Here is a 17,004-nt window from a genome sequence, read left to right as displayed (position 1 = left end):
AGCAACATTTGACGTCCCCCCCTGCCCTGTATTCCCAAAGCTGGGTAAATGAGGTGCTTGGACTTAGGGAAGGAGGCTTCGAGTCTTCCCTCCTCCTTCCCAAGCCTAGGTAGCCGTTTTTGAACTTTGGGAAGACAGCGTGAGAGCTGGGACATCAAATTTTGGCCTCGCTTCCCCTGCGTGACAAGGCAGTGTGTGGCCTGCGGGGTATGCGTCGAAGTATTATTGCAGCCCACTTGGTATGAAAAGTTGGGCTGCCCTGATGTTCATTCTGAAGATCCCAACATTGCAGTGTACAGATTGCAGGATAGTCAAACTTGCATGTACTGGCCTCTATACAAATACTATATCTAATAAGGGGTTGGTGGGTATGGAGGAAGAGTGGTATGCTAGCATGGTTTCTATTTGTTACAGCATGTAAAATACTGACACACGTAATGTTGCTGTATCGTGTTATGCATATTAGTTAGCATACTTTTAGAATTCAGCATGCCTGCATGTATTTTTGCTGCTACATTTCCTTAGCAAGGCTCTTTCACCCTAAATGGTTGGACCAGGAAGAAGTGCAACAAGAAAAGTTTTCAGTCATGCTCACTGCATTTCTGCCAGATTACTCTGCCTACCAAATTTCTGACAGCTATTACAGCTCCTGTCATCCCTGATGCTCCCAGATGTTGATGAGAGTTGGAAGTCTAACGTTCAGAGGGACAGATAGTCCCCTTACCATCTGTAATGGAACCTTTTAGAACCAGGTTTCACATCTGAGCAGTGGATTGTATCGAGACATCTCCTAGAATCATAGAATTGTAGAGCTGGAAGGGACTCCAAGGATCATCTAGTCCAGCCCCTGGCAAATGCAGGAATCTCAACTAAAGCATCAGTGACAGGTGGCCCTCCAACCTCTGCTTAAAAACCTCCAAGGAAGGAGAGTCCACCACCTCTTGTGGGAGTCTGTTCCATGGTGGAACAAGCTTACTGTCTGAAAGTCCTTCCAGACGTTTAGCTTTACGATCTTTTAAGTGATAGTGTAATCTACAATCTATCATTGATTTGTAGGAGAAAACTGGATTCGATAGGGCTCACTCTAACTGACTTTGAAATCTCTGATCCAAAAGATACATGGGAAACTATCAGGAAGACTCTTACAGAAAAAAGTGTTCTCACCATGCTTGAGGTTGCAAAGCACAGCATCTGCTCTCCCATCCACTTAAATCTCCCTTTGTGTAGAGATTTTCAAAAGGGATACATGACAAATCTGAAGAAACATGAATCGTGTAGGCTGTTTATGTTGGCCAGATTTAACATGTTTCCCTCGGTGGTAGTGAGAGGAAGATACTTAGCTATCCCAGAATCAGAGCGTCTCTGCAGATGCGGAAAGCAGGAACCCGATACTCTGGAGCATATATTTTTTTCCTGTGATTTTGGCAGTTATGCCAGAGGACAATTATTCGAGGCCCTAAAATTTAATAGGCAGATTTTTACACAACCAACTGTTCAGAACCTGCTGGCGGACAGCGATGATCGAGTCACTTTAATAGTGGCTGAATTTTTAAATGCTGTCCGTGAAGAAAGAATGGCCCATGATAAAGAGACTTAGTGGTTTTTAATGGTAGGTGTTGTTGTTGTGTTGTATTATACTATCAATGTACATTGATTTATTTTTTGGAGTTAAGATTAGGACTGGGATAAATTGTGTTCACTGAGCCCGTATTTAATACAGTCTATATATGATGTTTGTATGTTAATTTGCGGTGTGCTATGCCTAATAAAGGATTTTGAATTGAATTGTTTAGCTGGAATCTCCTTTTTTGTAACTTGAATCCATTGAAATGCCATCTTCCTCTTTGTCCAAAAACTCAAGGCAGTCTTGTATTGATTGACCTTTTTGCCTCACCTGAATTTTTTATTTTGAAAAACCCTCATTCTTTGTGTCAGCTTCTGAAACACTGAACTTTTAAAGCTGCTTGGGTCCTCGGCGGAGCTGTGGTGTTTGCTTTTTTTTTGTTTGTTTTTAAAGTAACAGCACTGGGCAACATAAACGCAGTTCACAGAGCTTCTGACTGCTGCAAACATGCTACTTGCAGAAGAGCAGGAATTTACTCAGGAGGAGGCCGGAATGACTTGCAAAGGAATGACTTGCAAAGCCCATGCTGCTTCCACACTGCAGGTTAACGGGGAGCTTTTACGTGGCCCCTTCAGTAAAATAAGGTGACGGAAGCCCCCAAGTCCCCATCCCTCAGCGCCGTCTCTGAAGCAGCAACGACGTAAGAAGCTTCCACTTTGGGAGAAGGCAGAGGATCCTCCTCCAATCCCGCCCATAGTCCCAAATCCTCCCTCGCTGCTCCCCTCCTACAAGGTAATCTGAGGTCACGGAAGCACAGCGAGAACGCCCTGTCCTCTTCCGACGCATGCGCAACACATCCCTTTCCTCTCCCCCCCGCCGCCTCCCGAAGGTTTCCGTGGCGCATGCGCAGCGAAGCCGCGGCCCGCTCCCTGACGAAGAAGGGGAATCACCGTCGACTCCCCATCTATGCGCGCGGTAGTAATGCGCATGCTTAGTACTGACCAGGGAAGCACAGGGGCCTGGGCCGGCTCAGGCTCTTGGCAAGCCGATATACCGCTGCAGCTTGTTTGGTGTCCCTTACCACCGGCGCACGCGCAGTACGGCCAAGGCTCCTCCGGGCTCGGCGGCTGATTCCGCGGCTTGTTTTGCCGGTAAGCGCGAGGGCGGCGCATGCGCGGTGGCGGAGGGAGACCTTAGGGCCTGGCGGGTTGTGGCTGCTTACTTGAGAAGCGGGGGCGAGCGATCCGTGTCGCGGCGGTGGGCTGCTGAAGAAGAAGAGGAGCTCGAAGGGAGGCGGCAGGCTGGCAGGGAAGCTCGGTAAGGAGGATACGCCAGCGAGCCGCGGCGGCCGGCCTTGAGGGGGCCTCGCGGAGTCCTGCTGGCGAGTGGGCTGAGGTAAACTTTGACAGGCGGCGGGCGCGACGGCGGGTTCGGTCGCTGGCGCAGGTCTATGATCTCAGTGTCTCTGCCCCCCAGTCTCCCGACCTCGCCGACAGTTGAGGGCTTCGCGTGACCCGCTGCCGGGGACGATTCAGGCCCTCAGGGGTTGGCCGGGAATTGGGGGACAGACTGAGGGGCCGCTCCCTCTATTTTCCTCCCACCCCCGAACCCGGGCACCGTGGCGAGGCGGAGACGGGGCAGCTCCGGTGTTTCATAACCGAGGCGGGAGGGGGCTGTGAGGGGCCTTGGCTGCGCCCATCCCGCTCTCCGGGTTGCGCCCGGCGTCTCCGGTTTATTAAAGCCGCGCCAGGAGCGGCACCGGTTTGGGGTATCCCTTATACAACCGGCGCTGTTTTGGTCCTGTCAGAAAGCTGCCCTTCCCCGCCCTGCGAGCCCGGAGCGCGAAGAGGCATTTTCCTTTTTCTCTTTTCCTCCTACAGCGGCCCTGAACCTTATTTGAATACTGATGATGCAGGCGGGGAGGGGTTTCCTCGCCTCTCTGGAGCCGCTTGCTTAGGAGCGAATCTAGGGCATTAGATCAAGTTGGAGCGCCCACGTACTTTCGTTTATTTTGCCGAGATCAGGACCCTGCCCCTTTTTTTAGAGCAAAAGGGAGTATGCTGATTTGTCAAGCCCGCTTCAAAGGTGCCAGCTGGTTTCATTTGGTAGTCAGGAATGCAATCTGACTTTTTGGTGTCGTTGGTTTCTTAGGTCTCTGGCTCAGTTTCCACTAAAATGTTACATTCAAAAAGATCTAATGTAGCAGAAAGTGGAAAGTCAGCACGTAATGATTTCTTAATGCGCTTCTTTTTGTTAAGTAACATGCAAGCCTAAGCATACCGCTGGTAAATCTTGTTTAACTCTGCAAGATTTCCGAGTAACGATGCTGATGATGGTGCCGATGTATTGTGCACTTGCAGACAAGGTTTTGTTCTGGTTGGTAGCACTTGTAGCACTCCTTGAGTGAAGGACACCATAAGTGACAGGACAAATTGTTAGATTGTGTGCATACATGGCATTTTATAAGTGATCCTACTTGCTTTCTGTGTGCACATAATGGCATATATATATATATATATATATATATATATACATATATATATACATACATATAGTAACCTTGACTTTTTGAGTGGAGTAGATGTGCTGGAATAAATAGTTCTCTAGTATCTACTTAGGAAGAATAGATTGCAGCTTAAATAAACCTTCAAGTTGACCATTCAATCAGCTCAAATGGCCTTTGCTGCACAGTTTCTTGGGTTGGCAACACTTTTTATAGACCATAAATTGCCCACATTGCTGCTTTATAGAACACAGTGCTTGTGTTTATTATACCTGTGCCCCACTTTTATATCAGAAAGCTCATGTACTTCCCATAAGCCTTCTGTATAGGTACAGATCATGTCTACACACTAGTTTCAGCAATGTTAAACCAGTGTTCCATTACCTGCCAAAGGCTGTTTCAGTATCCTATCATTTAAGACAAGAATAGTTTAGCTATCTTCATCAAAAAGAAGGGATTCACACAAATAAAAAAATGCATGGTCTGTTTCCTTGCCACCATGTTCTTCTGGAATGTTGTTGTTAAACAGAATTGAAACACCAGAATGATGTCTTACTTTGTGGTATGATGCTGAAGTGGCATGCCAACTTTGTAACCACTCTTGTTCTTGCCGCCATGTTCTCCTGGAATGTTGTGGTTAAAGAATTGAAACACCAGAATGATGTCTTACTTTGTGGTATGATGCTGAAGTGGCATGCCAACTTTGTAGCCACTCCCAAATAAATAAATAATAATAATACAGTAACAGTTATGTATTTATTTATTTAATGTGTATACCACCCTATACTTGTAGATTTCAGGGCGGTTCACAACGTTATGTTACTAGTTAAAAAGTTATAGTTGTACAATCCTTCCTTACTCACACATTAAAGCAGACTTGCAATGATAACTGCAAAATTGCAAATAGACTTAGACTGTTACCTCTAGGTGAGTGGGATAGAGTTGTCCATGCACCTATTTATACAGCTCTGTACTGTATATATACTACAGTATATGCGGGTTGCTCATTGACTTTCTTACAGACTTAAAGAGCTATAGAGAAACCTTTAAAATATAGACATATTGTATACAGGACTGCAGTTATCTCTTTTACCTTTTCATACTTTGTCTGGAAGGAATACCTTCCTGTTCAGCATTGCCTTCAGTGGAGGAAGCCAGAATGGCTGGTGCCTAGGCTGTGCTGTGATAAGAAGCACAACCTGCTTTCTCTTCTTCCCTATTTGGTGCATGCCCACATCAGAACTTGATTAAATGATAGTGCAGTGCAGGTTGACAAAGTAGGCAGGAGAATTGCAGGCATAGCAAAACCTCAGTGAACACTTGGATCATTTATGCACAAAATGCATTATCACTGGCTTGTGACAGCTTTGTATTTAAATAAAAACCACAGGGATGTATGTACTTTATTCTGGACTGCTGTTAACAGAGGGGTTTTTCTGTTTTCTGATTTTTTTAATCAGCTGTCCCAAAAAACACAGGTATATATAACCAAAATAAGTCTATATAACTGCAGCCTTAACTAGGTAAAGGTAAAGGGACCCCTGACTATTAGGTCCAGAGTGGCTGACTCTGGGGTTGCGGCGCTCATCTCTCTTTATTGGCTAAGGGAGCCGGCATACGGCTTCCGGGTCATGTGGCCAGCATGACTAAGCTGCTTCTGGTGAACCAGAGCAGCCATGGAAACACCATTTACCTTCCCGCTGGAGCGGTACCTATTTATCTACTTGCAGTTTGATGTGCTTTCGAACTGCTAGGTTGGCAGTTAGGCAATCCTAAACTACCTAGCAGTAAATCCTATTGGATTCAGTGAGGCTTACTTTTAAATCATCGGGGTTAGGATTGCCTCGATTACGAAACAATAGATCTTCTGTAATGGAAATAAGCATTCTTTTGATACTACTTATTGCCTGAAATAGAATAGTTTGATGGAGGCAAATCAGTCAATACCAGTGATGGTATATCCTACCTATCTCAATCTTGAATGGGTTAGACATTTGTAGGGCTTTTCCTGGAAATAGTTTGAATTTTTTAAAGAAAGATCTAACCAAATGAAGGTGAGTAGGACAGAACTTGTAGTATCTTGATGATTTCTGAACTGAGGTGGTTAGTTTCAGGACACCCCCACCCCCCAGATCTTTAAAGATTTGTATTAAGTGCATGCTGGTGAGATGAGGATTAGTGATGTGGCCTCACTTTTCATGTTTTGAAATGTAAGGAACAAAATATGGATTTGTGTTGTTATTTCTGTGGGTCTAGAAGTAGTTTCAGTTCTTCATTTGTTATCCATTGTGCTTATGTCATTTCCCATTCGTATAGTACATACTGTCCTTTTAGTCTCTGATCAAATCTACTTACCATATTTTTCGCTCTATAAGACGCACCAGACCACAAGACGCACCTAGTTTTTGGAGGAGGAAAACAAGAAAAAAAAAATCTGAATCTCAGAAGCCAGAACAACAAGAGGGATCGCTGCGCAGTGAAAGCAGCGATCCCTCTTGCTGTTCTGGCTTCTGGGATAGCTGTGCAGCCTGCATTCGCTCCATAAGATGCACACACATTCCCCCTTACTTTTTAGGAGGGAAAAAGTGAGTCTTATAGAGCAACAAATACGGTAATTATAGGAAATTTGCCACTTCCTGTTTCTAGTATTATTATTATTATTATTATTATTATTATTATTATTATTATTATTAACAAAATGTAACAGTGGGATTCCCCATTTCTAAAGGACAGAAATGTTTGATATAGCCCATTTCATATGGAAATATAACATACGCATGAGAAACATAGGTTTGCAATTGGGTAAAGACATATGCAGGGTCCTAAAACATAATTGATTTATTATATTGCCATTTCATTGCAATTAAAAATAATAATCAGTTGAAAACATATACAGAACAAGTCGTTCTGGGAGAGCCTATTAAAACTGTTAAAATTATGAAAGTAGATTTTTAGAATTATTTCCTCCAATTTCATCAATTTGGATAATTAGGCCTGGTGCTAGTTTATCTCAAATATTACTGTATGTGTAAATAATTGTCATACTAGTGACATCTCAGTGGTTAACATTGCAGTTAGGTCCCTTATTGTAAACTGTTTCAGACAATTAGCCTTAGTTAAACATTTTCTTAAAAGGTCATACTTAGTACGACTTTGAAGGTGTTTTAAGTTTTTTTATCTTTAAAGCACAATAAAAACATACTGAGTGCCAGACCTTTCAGTATTATAAAGACCTAACACTTTATCTAGAATATAAGGGCCATCAATATTTTTATACTGTTAGCCTTAGAGGTCCAATAGTGCAGAAGTTCATTGAGTATTATATGTGTATCATTGCTAACTAGGGTTCCTTGCTTACAAGGTTTTGCAAAACCATTTCAAGCTCTGATCAAGATGGATCCAATTAGTATTCATCATGTCTAATGCTGTTAACTGCCCTGGGATATAGGCTATGAAAGGCAGCATATAAATGCTCTAAATAAATAACTATAGGTGAGCAAGAAAGGATTCACAACAGACCAAAAAAGAGAAGGAAAGAGGGGGAAAGAGCTGGAGTCTTTGACTTTTTGAACTTTTACATATTTAAGAGATTAGTGTTATACTTGCCCTGGGCAAGTTCTTTGCCTAATTTTGCCTACATTTCCCTCCTAGGAGAAACATTAAAGCAACTGAACAAATCATTATTAACTTGTTAAGTGTTTAAAAGTTAGAAATGAACAATAGTAAAGTAGTAAGTCTCAACTTTCAGGAGGGATGTGAAGGACAATAAAGATGTTAAAAGTGACACAGAAATTCTGACTTGGAAAACAACAAGGTGAAATTGCAGGAATGGTGGAAGAGTTCTTAACAAAACAATTACAATGTTAAAAACTAGTAAAACAATAAAGCTGTTTCAATCAAAGCAGAATTGTGTGAAGTTCCTGTTTTCTTAAGCCACACTTTCATATGATGTCCAGTTTGGGAAAATGTCCAGATGTCCCTCCAAACCAAGTTATTAAACCAAGATCATCTCTCCTACTTTGTTTTATAGATTTGTTTTAAGAGATTCGAAGGCAGCCAAATAGCATCATTAACAAAAATAATACAAACACCAATTGTATGATTATATTGTTGGAATCTGTTCTGAGACCTTATGATGAAGGTTGGAGAAGAAATCTTATGAATGAATGAATGAATACATAAATAAGATAAATAGTTGTCAGAGAACAGGCAGATAGAATAGCTATTGCCACTTCACTCTTTGCTGTGACATGTGTCTTAGAAGTTAGGTCCAAGGATCAAATGCTGCCATCCATCACTATCACGTTCTCAGGACTCTTCCAAGGCCACACCACCCCTGTCCTGCTTTATGCCCCTCTTGCATGTTTCTGCCCGGTTACAGTGTGTTATTAGACTGTGATAATGCCTCCCTCTTGCCTGTATGGAGGCTGAAGAGATGTGTGCATACAAATCTCCAACTCGTACATGGTTGAAATGCAGCCTTTGGTACAAATGTAAGAGTCATAGCTATTGTTCTGTCTGCTTTTGCCACAAACTACACCTATTATTATTGCCTCTTTTCCTGCCCGACACTGACATGAGGTTGAACATGAGGGAATGTGGCCTTGGGCTGAAAAAGGTTCCTCATTCCTGACTATTATAGTTGTCACGGCATGACATTTTTTGGACTCCAAAGAATATTCTAGAAACTTGCTGGTCTTGTACCCAGCACTGAACAGTTCCAGATCACATTTAGCCACCACAGATTCCCTGCTGAGGTGAGAGAGACATCACTTCTGCCTTCTCTCTCGATGGAAGCCTTTTATGAATATCTGTGGGTGAGACAGGAATGTTGCTGAGTTCCATGGAATTCCTTTCTCTCTGCACAATGGTGGACCAAATGCTTGAGAGCTGTGATGTTTCACATGAAGCCTTATAGGCACTTTTTCTTAGACAAGTGATTAATAGAATGCTGTATTTATAAAAATGCTTATTAATGCAGCATTTGTCAAAAATGTGTGAGAGAATAAGATGGTGACTCTGTTGTTAAAGCGCTGAATTGTAAACGAGTAGGGGTTTTTTTTTAGTGAACATTGCAGGTCCTTGAAGTGAAAGGAGTTTGATATTGCAGTGGATCAGATGCTGCAATTGATTGTGCTGTTCATTTTTAAAAATTATATTTTGAGTGGTGTACTTTTTATCGTTTGATTTGTTGATGTCTTTTGGCTAAGCAATAAAAGACATGACAGGCCAAGACCCAGAACTAGATATCAACAATCTCATTTCATGATGATTAAGCCAGTATTGCAATATGAGGAGCTCTAATGATTTCTAACTTTGATGATCAAGAACCATTGTTTATTTTCAGTCTAGTTCAGTTAATAATACCACTAGCTTTTGTGTTTCTCACCTTAGAGGGCTAGCTTCTGAATATATTTGCTGTGCCATTAGCAACTATATAGAAAAAAAGTTTAGCTCCTGCAGGACTGTAGCGGTTGGAAAAGCTGTAAATTCTTCATCTGTAAGCTGTTAAAGCCGTGGAAGTTGAGAGTATATCCCACTGAAGTGTCATAAGTTTGAGACAGTAATAACTCTGGGTTGCATCCAACCAAGTCCTATTCAGAGTAGACCTATAAAAATTACTGGGGCTATGTTAGTCATGTTCATTCATTTCTGTGGACGTATTCTGAGTAGGGCTAACACTAGATATAACCCTATGTAAAGGAACTGTAGTGCAAAGCACATGCAAAAGACTCTAGTCAAATAACTGGCAATCTTTAGCACTACGTATTCAGACCTGCATCATGCTCTGTAGAATTTGTGGGAATGAAGTTTTGATACCAGTTATTGCTGGTGCAAATAAGCCTTTTCAGGGACTGTTTGAAACAAGGGGGGGGGGGGGGACCTGGTTTTTCCACTAGCTTTGTTACTGTTGTCAAATATAGTAAAAGTAATCTTTCAGGTTACCATAGTTCATTAATTTATAATTAGATTTATCTTCTGCATTTTTTTCAAGGAGCATGAAGTTTTTAAGTTTGTCACAGTGCTTATTTGTTAGTATTCAAATGTTTAATAAATGCTATCTTTAATAATTAACTACTAGTAAGTGGTAAGGAAAAATTAACAAGATGCAGACATTCATTAGTGAGCATTTGAATCTTAGGGCAACAAAATAAGATATTTTAAAACATGAATGTGGTGTATCACATCTATGCCAATCCCACTAATGCTGTTATTTTGCTTACTTTAGAATGGCGGGTAGTGGGAACATGTAGAAGATCATTGTAGCATTCTGCCTACCAGCTTGTCCCATTCTACATTTTTCTGTAGCGGGATGTTGAATAATATAATAAATCTAAAGTGCTCACAAAAGAAATTACAAATTCAATTTGAAATTAAAGTAAAAGTTTTTAAACAATGCTAGTTTTGAAGAACTGGAGTACTACTTTATTCATATTCTTGGCAAGATATTAGTTACATTATAAGGATTTTTGTTATGTTATAGAAAATAATTTTGTTGTCGATTTTAAGAAATACCGTATTTTTTGCCCTATAGGATGCACTTTTCCCCCTCCAAAAATGAAGGGGAAATGTGTGTGCGTCCTATGGGGCGAATGCAGGCTTTCGCTGAAGCCTGGAGAGTGAGAGGCGTCGGTGCGCACCGACCCCTCTCGCTCTCCAGGCTTCAGGAAGCTATCCGCAAGCCTTGCGCGCCCGGGGGGAGTTCCCGCGGGCTCGCAATGCTTGCGGGCGGCAGCCTGCAGCGCGAAGCATGGGGCACCCTCCGGAGGGCGCCCCGTGCTTCGCGCAGGTGTCCGCAAGCCTTGCGAGCCTGGCGGGAGTTGCCGCTGGGCTTGCAAGGCTTGTGGATAGCAGCCTGTTCTGGGGGCTGGGGTTGGGGGAAGCTCGGGCTTCCCCCGCCCCAGCCCTGCGGCTGGGGGGGGGGGAATATATATATATTTTTATTCATCCCCCCCCCCCCAAAAAAAACCCCGAAGTGCATCCTATGGGCCAGTGCGTCCTATAGGGCAAAAAATACGGTATATATTTAGTTTAAAAAGTTATACATTGTTTCATTCCATCTCCAATAATTTTGTAGATCAGACATTGGCCTGGTTCACATGGGTGGCATGGCAGCTGGTGCCCCCTGGTTCACATCTAGCTTTCTTACCAACCAGAGGATAATGAGGTAACCTTCTGTATTGTGTTGTTATGATAGGTCTGGTGCAAGGCAAGGCATAAACTGTGCTATAGAGCAGAGCTGTATTGCTTCAGCAAATGTCAATCTGAGATTTGGCCCTATGTAGAAATAGCAGCTGCATCCCTGTTGCTAGTCCCACCCTCACTTTTCATGTAAAGGACTCTAGCCTGCTCCATCAGTAAGCAGTAAGCCCACAACTTATGTAGGGGTTATGTTCTGGGGATTACACCTAAATCCAAAATCATGTACAATCAAAACACATTGGGTTCAGTGGTGGATGAGATTCCCAAAGTCATTTCCTCTGAAACTCCACCCTCTTTTAATTTTTTGCTGTGCATGTAAAGCTGAATGCACACAAGTTAAATGCATGTGTGTTCAGCTCACTGCAGTACATCTTCCAGCTGGAAGACACTGGTACTGCATGCTTATCTGATGGAAGTGCTTTCTGGGGCTGCTCTTGTGTGCTCTCCCTCTTCGACTTCAGACTGTTCAGTCTCAGACAAGTAGTGGAATCCAATTGACGTCTTGTGCCTCTAAAAATGGACCTGTGTTAAGAGAGCATAGTTGCAAGGCTTTCAGGATTTCCACATCTGGGGAAGCATTTTATTAACAATCTGTTTTATGGTTGCGTAGGATATCCTGTTTAATTTGGCTTTCATTTAGCATGGAGCTCAGAGCCAAAGAACTTCACAGCATTTTTGTGCAGTTTGGGACACTGTGGCCTGGTATATGTGTTATGCAGTAGTTCCCCAAGCTGCATGGCAAATAGAGTTTTGACACTGAGGAATATCTTTCAAAAATAATTCATAACATGGCATAGGGGTTTGCAGTTCAAAACAAAATAAAAAATCAGAATCCCACTGAGCCCAAAGGAGCTCTTTGTAATCTGGCCATTGTTTGTTATTAACTGAGAGATTGGCAACACAGTACATTCACTTAGAAGTTCCATTGTATTCAGTAAGGGTTATTCCCAGGTGAGGGTGCATAGGAGTTCCACTATATGAAAGATAGTTTTTAACTAAATTTTGTTTGTTTGTGTGTGTGTGTGTGTGTGTGTGTGTGTAATCGTTGTTGTTTTTAAAAAATGAGTATGCTTCTTAATAAAGATCTGTTTTGCAATTTGCAAAATCTAGAGTGTCTTCGCTAGAAGTCTTACTATAAAGGAAACCCCAAGAGAGGATACTATTAGAAAATGTTAGAGGGGGGATTTGACTACAAAGAAAGAATGGTTGTATACTTCAGTCTGTTTGAACTTCTTTGCACTTCTTGAACTTGAGAGGCACATTGTGTGCTTTATGGATCCCACATAAATGTAACAGAATTTTATGTTCTTGTTAGAGGTGTTGAGCATCAGATGCCAACTTTGTTCATAGGGGTCAGGAATGTCACCTTATGCATGACCTTGGAAGAAAGCATGGTTTGTTTCATTATTAGGTTATTAGGCATAAACGGAAACGTAATCCATATATGATATTACTATGATATTTAAAGTAGTACATTCTGGTAAAACTCAAGGTGCTACCTGAAAAATCTGTTATTTGCAGCAAAAGTTATCACCATATACTGAAAAATCTAAGGGGTCTTTCTTGGTATCAGAATGGACGAAGACGCTGAGGGTAGCTGTTGTAACCAAGCTGACTGGTCTAATACATAGGCAAGAAGGAATAACAACTTGGTGCTTTATGATTATGTAAGTTGTCATCTGGTATTTATTTGAGTATTTTATATTTTTACATTTAAAAAATACTAAGTTCTCTTCAGTAGGTATCTTTGAATGGTCACTGTTCTTCTTATGTCAGCTTTTATTAGAGCCATTCAGCTTGGCTAAATCAACTTTGTCAGGTCTATTAGAATGCTATTCAGTTGCTCATTTTATGTAGACTATCAGACTGAAATTATTGGCTACTATTGTTTGTTTTGTTTACTCTAGTCATTCTAGCTTAAGTTTTCAGTGTATTCATAAGCATCAAAAAATATTCTAATGACTCCTTGTATTTTATTTCTATGACTTAAAAATTGTTTTAAAAATAAATATCTAAACTGTTTAATGTGTGACCTCAATACAAGCTATGTGAACAAACCAGATTTGCAAACAAGTGCTCTAAAGTTACCAGCACTCACAAACAAAAATACTGGTTTTACTCCCTATGCATTCTTGTATCAGTTTTTGAGGTCAACAGAAAAAAATAAGTCAATGGTTGTAAAGCTCCCCCTTTTGGTTGTCTAGAAGTGGTTCTTATGTGTCACAGGTGACTATAAGCATAGTATAGATGTAAAAGTATTGGGCAAAATTTAACATTAGACGAGTAGGGATGGATGGGACAGTCATAATCCAGTTCATGTCCCTTGAACACGAGTAGTCTAGTAAGTCTGTTCCTTTGAATGGCCATGCAGATTTATTTGACTCTTTTTTCTCCTTTTAAAAAACCAGTTACAGCTCTTTAGAGCAGCTAGAAAGTGTGGGGCTGCCACACTCATTGATAAGATATGAGTAAAAAGCTCCTGGAAGAGGCAGCGCATTATGATGTGCCACCATTTCCTGGGTGATTCTACACCACAAAGATGGTTACCTGCCTTGCAGTAATGAGTGCATAAAACATAATTTATTTCTGAAGACTCAAGCACCAAAAAAACATGTTCTGAAACCCACAAGTATAAAGAGGTAAACTGTACAGTGGTGCCCCGCAAGACGAATGCCTCGCAAGACGGAAAACCCGCTAGACGAAAGGGTTTTCCGTTTTGGAGGTGCTTCGCAAAACGAATTTCCTGTGGGCTTGCTTCGCAAGATGAAAATGTCTTGCAAGTTCCTGCGGGTTTTTTTCCCTCCCCCCCCCTTTCCCCCAAGCCGCTAAGCCGCTTAACAGCTGATCCGCTAAGCTGCTTATCAGCTGATCCGCTAAGCCCGCTAAGCCGCTAATGGGCTTGCTTCGCAAGACGAAAAAACCGCAAGACGAAGAGACTCGCGGAACGGATTCTTTTCGTCTTGCGAGGCACCACTGTATAGTACATGATGGCCAACCAAATTATGGTTTTTACTCTTATCATTTGCTTGATAACTAAAACTTGCTCTAATTTTTTGTGTCTTGCCTGGTGTTATGTAGTGGCCATATCTCCTTAAAAGTATTACCTTATTCATATGGCGTTTACAGGTGCATATGTACCTGCAGAGAATTTCCCTGGCATGCACAGGCCCCCTCCCCAGGATATATGCCACCCCTTAAAGTTCCCTCATTATTAAAATTTGGTTGCACTAGAGATCATTTCATTTCATTCTTTATTTCATCTATTATACAGAGAAATGGAAAGAATCATCTGTATTATATGTGTACCTGTTCAAGGAGGGGGTGTTGGGGGGAAGTTTGATATGAGTTTGTGAAAAAGTGAGGAGGAACAGGTTTGCAATGGAACCCCAGAAGGTTAGTGAAACATTTTAGTATCATAATACCTTTATTAACTGAATATCACCAAGCAATGAGCTATCTTATAAGTTTCACATAAATCTTCCCTGAGGTTCAGTAGAGGCGAGGGAGGGAAGAAGAGAGAATGATAATGCTAATAAGAAACATGGCATCAGCCTCTTGTGTAATGTATGTATCTGTAATGTGACTTTCTTAAGAAAACTCAGGAAGCTGCTTGAAGACTGTTAGTTTGTGCAGTGCAGAATATCTGACTTACTTGCACTTTGTCCTATACCAGCAATATAATTTTCCTCTGCTCACTCTTCTCTGCATAAGTCATATGGTCTCTTTTCTTTAACATCTATTCTATTCATGTTTGCTTTTAATTTCAGAAGTCTTTCTAAGCATTTTTTAAACATTCTCTTCCTCCCTCCGTGCCTCCGGTTATAAGCATAGGTCGGGATTCAAAGAACTGTGAAAATAGCTTCATGTGCCCGGAATGGTTTTGGATTTGTTTCCCAAACAGCAGCCGTGTCTACCCCTTAAAGCCTAATGGTAAACCACATTTGAAACTGGGAAGAATTAAGGGAGCTTTCTGCTCAAAATGGGGAGGGAAACTTAAAATTCCCACTAGGTTAGCTCAACCCCTAGAATAGCTGTTTGGGTGTCTGGCATAATAATAAAAAGTCTAGGCATTGTAAGTGAGAGTGAAACACAGTTTTAAAGACTACCAGTACTGGATGCAATACTTGCGTCATTTATTATCCCCCACCCCGGACTTGTGTAATGTTTGGCAGAATATTCATATTCTCAAAAGTTTAAAAACACAAGCTTCATGTTACAACGTCCGCAGTCTAGATTTCAAAAGACTTCTTTGCGCATTTTAGTGGATACTCTGCCCAAAAGGAGGGGGGCAAAACTATTCAAATGGGAGATAAGGGTTTAACCACCTTAACAGGAAAAGTAGGTCAATAGGACACTAGGCTATTAGGCCAGAAAGACACAAGCAGGTTCTCTTGAGTCATGCTTCACATTGCTTTTCCTCCCCACTCCTTCTGGCAGATTGCTTTTCTTTGTATTTAGTTCTTGCTCTTTTTAGTTACCTTTAAAAACAAGTAATCATTATTGTTTGTGTAGCTCTACTGGCAAGAGGATATATTAATCTTCTAAAAGAAAGTTCCATGTTCTCTCAGTATGATTTGCTTCTTGGAAATCTAAAAATACCAGTTAGGAGGGAGGGAGTTCTACAGCTGAAGAAGCTTTTCCAGAACTCCTTGCAGCTGATAGGGGAAGAGAATGGAATGGCCAGAACAAGGGCAGTATTTCCTGCTTGGAAATAGACAGTGAGTGGGATGGAGGAGGAGAATTGAATGTAGAGATATTTTCCCCAGTTCCCAAGATCTTGGACTGTTTTGCATTTTGAGAGCAGCAAAATGTTGAAACCTCTGGAGTAATGTTTTAGTCTGTATGTTTGAGGGATTTTCTTTTGCATCCTGCCCATTCTGGAGAATCAATGTGTTAACGTAATGTTGGGGTTTAGAACAGAAGATTCATATGGCATGTCTACATTCTTTCGGGCAACAGGAACAAAATAAGCCTGTGCTAGCTGGCCTGTGCTGTGCAGATACCAATATTGCGGTTGCGGTCATTGACAGTGTGAAGTTAACAAATATTGGTTAAGCACTGTACCGATTGCATGAGTACACCAGCAGGCACCCAATAGTTTATTTCTTTATTTAAATATTTATAAACTGCGATTTCATAGATAATATAAAGCAGCATACAAAATAAAGACAATGCTACAGTAAGAACAGTTAAATCATGGATAGCATATCAGCAAGAACTGACTGGTAAAGAAAATCACATTGCAATTATTTATTTGAGCACACTTTTTGAAATTTATTTATTTAAATATTATTAAACTGCACTTTCATAGAAAGTATAACATATATAATATTAATGATACATTACAATATTAAAAAACTGCATGCTGAATTTGTGCTGCTGCAGACATAGTCTTACACAGGCTTCCTCAAACTCGGCCCTCCAGATGTTTTGAGACTACAGTTTCCATCATCCCTGACCACTGGTCCTGCTAGCTAGGGATGATGGGAGTTGTGGGCCAAAAACATCTGGAGGGCCGAGTTTGAGGAAGCCTAACATGTGCAAATGTTCCACCACTGTAGTTGATCGTTTTTGTAGGGAAAATCTTGGCAGAGATCTGTGCTTTGTAAATAGATGTAGCAATATAAAACTATCCAGCAGTTGGAGGCAGTTTTGGTATGAAGAAACAAAGAAACAGATTTGGGAACATTGGTGGAATAAAGAAGTAAGAATTCAGATATAAGTAAAATAATAG

General features: G+C 41.3%; 2 protein-coding genes across 18 annotated transcripts in view; one reads left to right on the top strand and one right to left on the bottom strand.

Annotated features, from left to right (window-relative positions):
- The window catches only part of EXOC1L (exocyst complex component 1 like), a gene marked incomplete at its 5' end in the record, with an annotated part of 117,205 nt that extends 114,276 nt beyond the window's left edge, over positions 1 to 2,929 (bottom strand). For 6 of the 11 annotated variants that reach the window (XR_014515401.1, XR_014515402.1, XR_014515403.1 and 3 more), the window contains one exon: positions 2,787 to 2,929. Of the gene's footprint in view, positions 1 to 724; positions 1,000 to 2,786 lie in introns of those variants that run through there. The other 5 variants (XR_014515409.1, XM_083458520.1, XR_014515407.1 and 2 more) reach the window with 4 other exon arrangements.
- Positions 2,482 to 17,004, top strand: part of CLOCK (clock circadian regulator) — a 40,434-nt gene continuing 25,911 nt past the window's right edge. The window contains exons 1-3 of one of the 7 annotated variants that reach the window (XM_083458128.1): positions 2,849 to 2,959; positions 11,146 to 11,235; positions 12,792 to 12,937. The gene's annotated coding sequence lies outside the window, so the exon portion shown is untranslated. The other 6 variants (XM_083458130.1, XM_083458131.1, XM_083458132.1 and 3 more) reach the window with 6 other exon arrangements.

This window comes from Podarcis tiliguerta (genome assembly GCF_965153285.1).
Source record: "Podarcis tiliguerta genome assembly, chromosome: 9".
Taxonomy (NCBI): Eukaryota; Metazoa; Chordata; class Lepidosauria; order Squamata; family Lacertidae; genus Podarcis; species Podarcis tiliguerta.
This window is presented reverse-complemented; position numbering and strand designations above follow the sequence as displayed.